This window comes from Ylistrum balloti, unplaced genomic scaffold (genome assembly GCF_031769215.1).
Source record: "Ylistrum balloti isolate Yb309-2 unplaced genomic scaffold, AGI_CSIRO_Ybal_v1 Utg370454, whole genome shotgun sequence".
NCBI lineage: Eukaryota > Metazoa > Mollusca > Bivalvia > Pectinida > Pectinidae > Ylistrum > Ylistrum balloti.
In genome coordinates this window covers 472030-480947 of record NW_026782301.1, presented here as the reverse complement: position 1 = coordinate 480947, position 8918 = coordinate 472030, and positions in this window count along the sequence as shown.

Sequence of the window (8918 nt, the reverse complement as noted above, 5' to 3'; positions counted from 1 at the left end):
TATATATACAACTATATTTATATATACAACTGTATTTATATATACAACTATATATAGCAGTGTTAACGCACTCGCCTTTCACCAAGCCGACCGGGGTTCGATTCCCGGAACGGACGTGAAAAGGTAAGGGGCCACCTGCCGGACCACGTGGGTTTTCCCCGGGTACTCCGGTTTCCTCCCACAATAAGACCCCTCGCGCGCTTACATCCGGGCCAACAAGAGTGATTAGTATAAGTTGACATAACTTGTTTCGCAATTGTTGTAAAATAAATAAAGTTTATATATATAACTATATATATACAACTATATAAATACAACTTATATATATATATATATATATATATATATATATACAACTATATATATATATACAACTATATATATATACAACTATATATATACAACTATATATATATATATATATATATATATATATATATATATATATAACTATATATATACAAATATATATAAATACAACTATATATATATATACAGCTATATATATACAACTATATACATATATATACAAATATATATACAACTATACTAACGGAAAAAAGAAACTGTCAATCACTAAAATTTAATTATCTCGGAAACTACCGAACGTTTCTCAATAAAATTTCATGGGCATATTTATTGTGTCATACCACACGCTATCACGTGATTAGGTCACCTACCGCACGTGCATTTTGCGACCTACCCGGGCAATATGATCAACACCTAATTGGAAGGCAGTACACGTGTCAGTGAATACCTATCGTTATTTTTGTGTCAATATCCCTCTGTGGGTACCATATGAACCAAAAAACATCCTAGTTTCAAGAAAAAGCGATTTCTGATAATGCCACGGTTGACGGAAAATGAGCGTTTGCGGATAATCGGCATGCTTGAGGCAGGAATGACCAAAAATGACATCGCACAGCGTTTCAATGTCCATAGGAATACCATACAGTCTTTAGCAAGACGTTATCGGCAATATGGAATCACTCGGGATAGACCGCGTTCAGGACGTCCGCGTGTGACGTCACATCAACAGGACAATTACATACGGTTAACGCATCTAAGGAATCGTTTCCAAACGGCCAGTTTAACGTCTAGGAACATTCCTGGACTAAGAAATATCCACCAAAGAACCGTCCGTAACCGATTGAGAGAACACGGAATCCGGCCGCGACGCCCCGCCATACGTCCTGTATTGCAGCAACGTCATCGCCAAGCAAGATTAGCGTGGTGACATAGGCATATCCGATACACCCAACGTGAATGGACGGGTATTTTATTCACGGACGAGTCGAGATTTCACTTAGACAGCAGTAACGGCCGTAACAGAGTGTATCGCCGTGTTGGAGAACGATTCCAAGATGCCTGTGTCGTAGAACGACGTTCTTTTGGTGGTGGCAGTGTTATGGTCTGGGGAGGGATCACTACCCATCGCAGAACTCCTCTTGTGTTAGTCCAAGGTAATTTGACCGGGATTCAATACAGAGATGCTATCATTCGACAACATGTTGTGCCCTTCATACGTGCCCAACAACGTCAAGTGACGTTACAGCAAGACAATGCCCGTCCGCATGTTGCTCGTGTTGTTACCGACTACTGAAACCGACAGAACATCAATGTTCTTCCATGGCCAGCCGTCTCGCCAGATTTGGCACCAATCGAGCATGTGTGGGACGAGATGGAACGTCGTCTACGTCAGCTGCCTAATCAGCCAATGACGTTAAATCAACTCGGCCAAGACTTGATCAGAGTGTGGAACAATATTCCCCAGCACTTCTTCGGCACATTAGTTCGCTCCATGAGACGTCGTTGCCAAGCTTGCATTGACGCAAACGGTGGACACACTCGATATTGACATTGAGAACTCGGTTTTGACCCCATAAGGATTTGAACCCCTGTGAAATGAATTGTTACTCAAATCAATTTGAAAATCCATATTGATTTTGTTGTAATGAAATCAATAAAGCAACATGCAAACTTTTAACCTAATATTATAAGAATTATAGATTTTATAAACGTTTCTCCGGTGCACAGTTTCTTTTTTCCGTTAGTATATATATATATATATATACAACTAGCTATACATAACTAACTAACTATATATATATATACAACTATACTACCTTACTATGATAGTAAAGAAGACACGCAAATGGATAGCACTTTTTAAAACTTCGAGTTAGATATATTAGTACCAAATTATTTATTAAAAATGCACTATACAGCAGTTTCATTATTAGAAGACTCGTCAGTGCTACATCTTACAGCTGTTTCGTCCTTCTAGGACTCGTCAGTGCTACATCTTACAGCTGTTTCGTCCTACTAGGATTCGTCAGTGCTACATCTTACAGCTGTTTCGTCCTTCTAGGATTCGTCAGTGCTACATCTTACAGCTGTTTCGTCCTTCTAGGATTCGTCATTTCAAGGATTCTAAAAATAAACACACCATTAGTATTTCTGTGGAAGTGCTTTACTGGATGGTACACTTGGCTGATATATTTGATTATAGGACACTGACCAAGGAACTGCAGAAAGATGTTGATAGGTAAAACCAAGATATCACCAGGATTTAGAAACAGTATTCTGTCAATATGTCAGTAAATATAAGATAAAGAGGAAATATCCATGTCTATTTAGAATAATCATTACTTTGTTTGATATATCCATGTCTATTTAGAATAATCATTACTTTGATATATCCATGTCTATTTAGAATAATCATTACCTTGATATATCCATGTCTATTTAGAATAATAATTACTTTGTTTGATATATCCATGTCTATTTAGAATAATCATTACTTTGATATATCCATGTCTACTTAGAATAATCATTACTTTGGTATATCCATGTCTATTTAGAATAATCATTACTTTGGTATATCCATGTCTATTTAGAATAATCATTACTTTGTTTGATATATCCATGTCTATTTAGAATAATCATTACTTTGTTTGATATATCCATGTCTATTTAGAATAATCATTACTTTGTTTGATATATCCATGTCTATTTAGAATAATCATTACTTTGTTTGATATATCCATGTCTATTTAGAATAATCATTACCTTGATATATCCATGTCTATTTAGAATAATCATTACTTTGTTTGATATATCCATGTCTATTTAGAATAATCATTACTTTGATATATCCATGTCTATTTAGAATAATCATTACTTTGGTATATCCATGTCTATTTAGAATAATCATTACTTTGGTATATCCATGTCTATTTAGAATAATCATTACTTTGTTTGATATATCCATGTCTATTTAGAATAATCATTACTTTGTTTGATATATCCATGTCTATTTAGAATAATCATTACTTTGTTTGATATATCCATGTCTATTTAGAATAATCATTACTTTGATATATCCATGTCTATTTAGAATAATCATTACTTTGGTATATCCATGTCTATTTAGAATAATCATTACTTTGATATATCCATGTCTATTTAGAATAATCATTACTTTGATATATCCATGTCTATTTAGAATAATCATTACTTTGGTATATCCATGTCTATTTAACAGTTCCGTCCCTGTGATATATATATGTGTAATGTTACTCACAACAGTTCCGTCCCTGTTGTTATATGTGTATTTTTTAATGTTCTCGACAGTTCCGTCCTGAGATATATAGTGTGTAATGTTCTCGACAGTTCCGTCCCTGAGTATATAGTGTGTAATATATATATAGTGTGTAATGTTCTCGACATATATGTTCCGTCCGTCTGAGATATATAGTGTGTAATGTTCTCGACAGTTCCGTCTCTGAGATAAATAGTGTGTAATGTTTTCGACAGTTCCGTCCCTGTGATATATAGTGTGTGTAATACAGTTCCGTCCCTGTGATATGTGTAATGTTCTCGTTCTCGACAGTTCCGTCCCTGTGATATATAGTGTGTAATGTTCTCGACAGTTCCGTCCCTGAGATAGATAGTGTGTAATGTTCTCGACAGTTCTGTCCCTGAGATATATAGTGTGTAGTGTTATCGACAGTTCCGTCTCTGAGATAAATAGTGTGTAATGTTCTCGACAGTTCCGTCTCTGTGATATATAGTGTGTAATGTTCTCGACAGTTCCGTCCCTGTATATATATATATATATGTGTAATGTTCTCGACAGTTCCGTCCCTGTGATATATAGTGTGTAATGTTCTTCGACAGTTCCGTCCCTGTAATATATAGTGTGTATATATATGTGTAATGTTCTCGACAGTTCCGTCCCTGTGATATATATATATATAGTGTGTAATATTCTCGACAGTTCCGTCCCTGTGGTATATAGTGGGTAATGTTCTCGACAGTTCCGTCCCTGTAATGTGTTATGTTCTCGACAGTTCCGTCCCTGAGATAGATAGTGTGTAATGTTCTCGACAGTTCCGTCTCTGAGATATATAGTGTGTAATGTTCTCGACAGTCCCGTCCCTGTGATATATAGTGTGTGATGTTCCCTGTGATATATAGTGTGTGATGTTCTCGACAGTTCCGTCTCTGAGATATATAGTGTGTAATGTTCTCGACAGTTCCGTCACTGTGATATATAGTGTGTAATGTTCTCGACAGTTCCGTCTCTGAGATATATAGTGTGTAATGTTCTCGACAGTTCCGTCCCTGAGATATATAGTGTGTAATGTTCTCGACAGTTCCGTCCCTGTGATATAGTGTGTAATGTTCTCGACAGTTCCGTCCCTGAGATATATAGTGTGTAGTGTTATCGACAGTTCCGTCCCCGTGATATAGTGTGTAATGTTTTCGACAGTTCCGTCCCTGTGATATATAGTGTGTAATGTTCTCGACAGTTCCGTCTCTGAGATATATAGTGTGTAATGTTCTCGACAGTTCCGTCCCTGTGATATATAGTGTGTAATGTTCTCGACAGTTCCGTCCCTGTAATGTGTTATGTTCTCGACAGTTCCGTCCTTGAGATAGATAGTGTGTAATGTTCTCGACAGTTCCGTCCCTGAGATATATAGTGTGTAATGTTCTCGACAGTTCCGTCCCTGTGATATATTGTGTGTAATGTTCTCGACAGTTCCGTCCCTGAGATATATAGTGTGTAATGTTCTCGACAGTTCCGTCTCTGAGATATATAGTGTGTAATGTTCTCGACAGTTCCGTCTCTGAGATATATAGTGTGTAATGTTCTCGACAGTTCCGTCTCTGAGATATATAGTGTGTAATGTTCTCGACAGTTCCGTCCCTGTGATATATAGTGTGTAATGTTCTCGACAGTTCCGTCCCTGTGATATAGTGTGTAATGTTCTTGACAGTTCCGTCCCTGTGATATATATAGTGTGTAATGTTCTTGACAGTTTCGTCCCTGTGATATATAGTGTGTAATGTTCTCGACAGTTCCGTCTCTGAGATATATAGTGTGTAATGTTCTCGACAGTTCCGTTTCTGAAATATATAGTGTGTAATGTTCTCGACAGTTCCGTCTCTGAGATATATAGTGTGTAATGTTCTCGACTGTTCCGTCTCTGAGATATATTGTGTGTAATGTTCTCGACAGTTCCGTCTCTGAAATATATAGTGTGTAATGTTCTCGACAGTTCCGTCTCTGAGATATATAGTGTGTAATGTTCTCGACAGTTCCGTCCCTGTGATATATATATATAGTGTGTAATATTCCTGACAGTTCCGTCCCTGTGATATATAGTGTGTAATGTTCTCGACAGTTCCGTCCCTGTGATATATATATATAGTGTGTAATATTCCTGACAGTTCCGTCCCTGTGGTATATAGTGTGTAATGTTCTCGACAGTTCCGTCCCTGTAATGTGTTATGTGTTATGTTCTCGACAGTTCTGTCCCTGAGATATATAGTGTGTAATGTTCTCGACAGTTCCGTCTCTGAGATAAATAGTGTGTAATGTTCTCGACAGTTCCGTTCCTGTAATGTGTTATGTTCTCGAGAGTTCCGTCCCTGAGATAGATAGTGTGTAATGTTCTCGACAGTTCCGTCTCTGAGATATATAGTGTGTAATGTTCTCGACAGTTCCGTCCCTGTGATATATAGTGTGTAATGTTCTCGACAGTTCCGTCCCTGTGATATATAGTGTGTAATGTTCTCGACAGTTCCGTCCCTGTGATATATAGTGTGTAATGTTCTCGACAGTTCTGTCCCTGTGATATATAGTGTGTAATGTTCTCGACAGTTCCGTCATTGTGATAAATAGTGTGTAACGTTCTCGACAGTTCCGTCTCTGAGATATATAGTGTGTAATATTCTCGACAGTTCCGTCCCTGAGATATATAGTGTGTAATGTTCTCGACAGTTCCGTCTCTGAGATATATAGTGTGTAATGTTCTCGACAGTTCCGTCCCTGTGATATATACTGTGTAATGTTTTCGACATTTCCGTCCCTGTGATATATAGTTTGTAATGTTTTCGACAGTTCCGTGTCTGAGATATATAGTGTGTAATGTTCTCGACAGTTCCGTCTCTGAGATATATAGTGTGTAATGTTCTCGACAGTTCCGTCCCTGTGATATATAGTGTGTAATGTTCTCGACAGTTCCGTCTCTGAGATATATAGTGTGTAATGTTCTCGACAGTTCCGTCCCTGTGATATATATATATAGTGTGTAATATTCCTGACAGTTCCGTCCCTGTGGTATATAGTGTGTAATGTTCTCGACAGTTCCGTCCCTGTGATATATAGTGTGTAATGTTCTCGACAGTTCCGTCCCTGTGATAGATAGTGTGTAATGTTCTCGACAGTTCCGTCCCTGTGATATATACTGTGTAATGTTTTCGACATTTCCGTCCCTGTGATATATAGTGTGTAATGTTCTCGACAGTTCCGTCCCTGAGATAGATAGTGTGTAATGTTCTCGACAGTTCCGTCTCTGTGATATATAGTGTGTAATGTTCTCGACAGTTCCGTCTCTGAGATATATTGGGTGTAATGTTCTCGACAGTTCCGTCCCTGAGATATATAGTGTGTAATGTTCTCGACAGTTCCGTCCCTGTGATATATAGTGTGTAATGTTCTCGACAGTTCCGTCTCTGTGATATATAGTGTGTAATGTTCTCGACAGTTCCGTCTCTGAGATATATAGTGTGTAATGTTCTCGACAGTTCCGTCCCTGTGATATATAGTGTGTAATGTTCTCGACAGTTCCGTCCCTGAGATATATAGTGTGTAATGTTCTCGACAGTTCCGTCTCTGAGATATATAGTGTGTAATGTTCTCGACAGTTCCGTCCCTGTGATATATAGTGTGTAATGTTCTCGACAGTTCCGTCCCTGTGATATATAGTGTGTAATGTTCTCGACAGTTCCGTCTCTGTAATGTGTTATGTTCTCGACAGTTCCGTTCCTGAGATAGATAGTGTATAATGTTCTCGACAGTTCTGTCCCTGTGATATATATATATATATAGTGTGTAATATTCCTGACAGTTCCGTCCCTGTGGTATATAGTGTGTAATGTTCTCGACAGTTCCGTCCCTGTGATATATAGTGTGTAATGTTCTCGACAGTTCCGTCTCTGAGATATATAGTGTGTAATGTTCTCGACAGTTCCGTCCCTGAGATAGATAGTGTGTAATGTTCTCGACAGTTCTGTTTCTGTGATATATAGTGTGTAACGTTCTCGACAGTTCCGTCTCTGAGATATATAGTGTGTAATATTCTCGACAGTTCCGTCTCTGACATATATAGTGTGTAATGTTCTCGACAGTTCCGTCCCTGAGATATATAGTGTGTAATGTTCTCGACAGTTCCGTCTCTGAGATATATAGTGTGTAATGTTCTCGACAGTTCCGTTTCTGAAATATATAGTGTGTAATGTTCTCGACAGTTCCGTCTCTGAGATATATAGTGTGTAATGTTCTCGACAGTTCCGTCCCTGTGATATATTGTGTGTAATGTTCTCGACAGTTCAGTCTCTAAGATATATAGTGTGTAATGTTCTCGACAGTTCCGTCCCTGTGATATATAGTGTGTAATGTTCTCGACAGTTCCGTCCCTGTGATATATAGTGTGTAATGTTCTCGACAGTTCCGTCTCTGAGATATATAGTGTGTAATGTTCTCGACAGTTCCGTCTCTGAGATATATAGTGTGTAATGTTCTCGACAGTTCCGTCTCTGAGATAAATAGTGTGTAATGTTCTCGACAGTTCCGTCTCTGTGATATATAGTGTGTAATGTTCTCGACAGTTCCGTCCCTGTAATGTGTTATGTTCTCGACAGTTCCGTTCCTGTAATGTGTAATGTTCTCGACAGTTCCGTCCCTGTGATATATAGTGTGTAATGTTCTCGACAGTTCCGTCCCTGTGATATATAGTATGTAATGTTCTCGACAGTTCCGTCCCTGTGATATATAGTGTGTAATGTTCTCGACAGTTCCGTCCCTGTGGTATATAGTGTGTAATGTTCTCGACAGTTCCGTCCCTGTGGTATATAGTGTGTAATGTTCTCGACAGTTCCGTCCCTGTAATGTGTTATGTGTTATGTTCTCGACAGTTCTGTCCCTGAGATATATAGTGTGTAGTGTTATCGACAGTTCCGTCTCTGAGATAAATAGTGTGTAATGTTCTCGACAGTTCCGTCTCTGTGATATATATATATAGTGTGTAATATTCCTGACAGTTCCGTCCCTGTGGTATATAGTGGGTAATGTTCTCGACAGTTCCGTCCCTGTAATGTGTTATGTTCTCGACAGTTCCGTCCCTGAGATAGATAGTGTGTAATGTTCTCGACAGTTCCGTCTCTGTGATATATAGTGTGTAATGTTCTCGACAGTTCCGTCTCTGAGATATATAGTGTGTAATGTTCTCGACAGTTCCGTCCCTGATGATATATATAGTGTGTAATGTTCTCGTGTGTGTAATGTTCTCGACAGTTCCGTCCCTGTGATATATAGTGTGTAATGTTAGTGTGTAATCGACAGT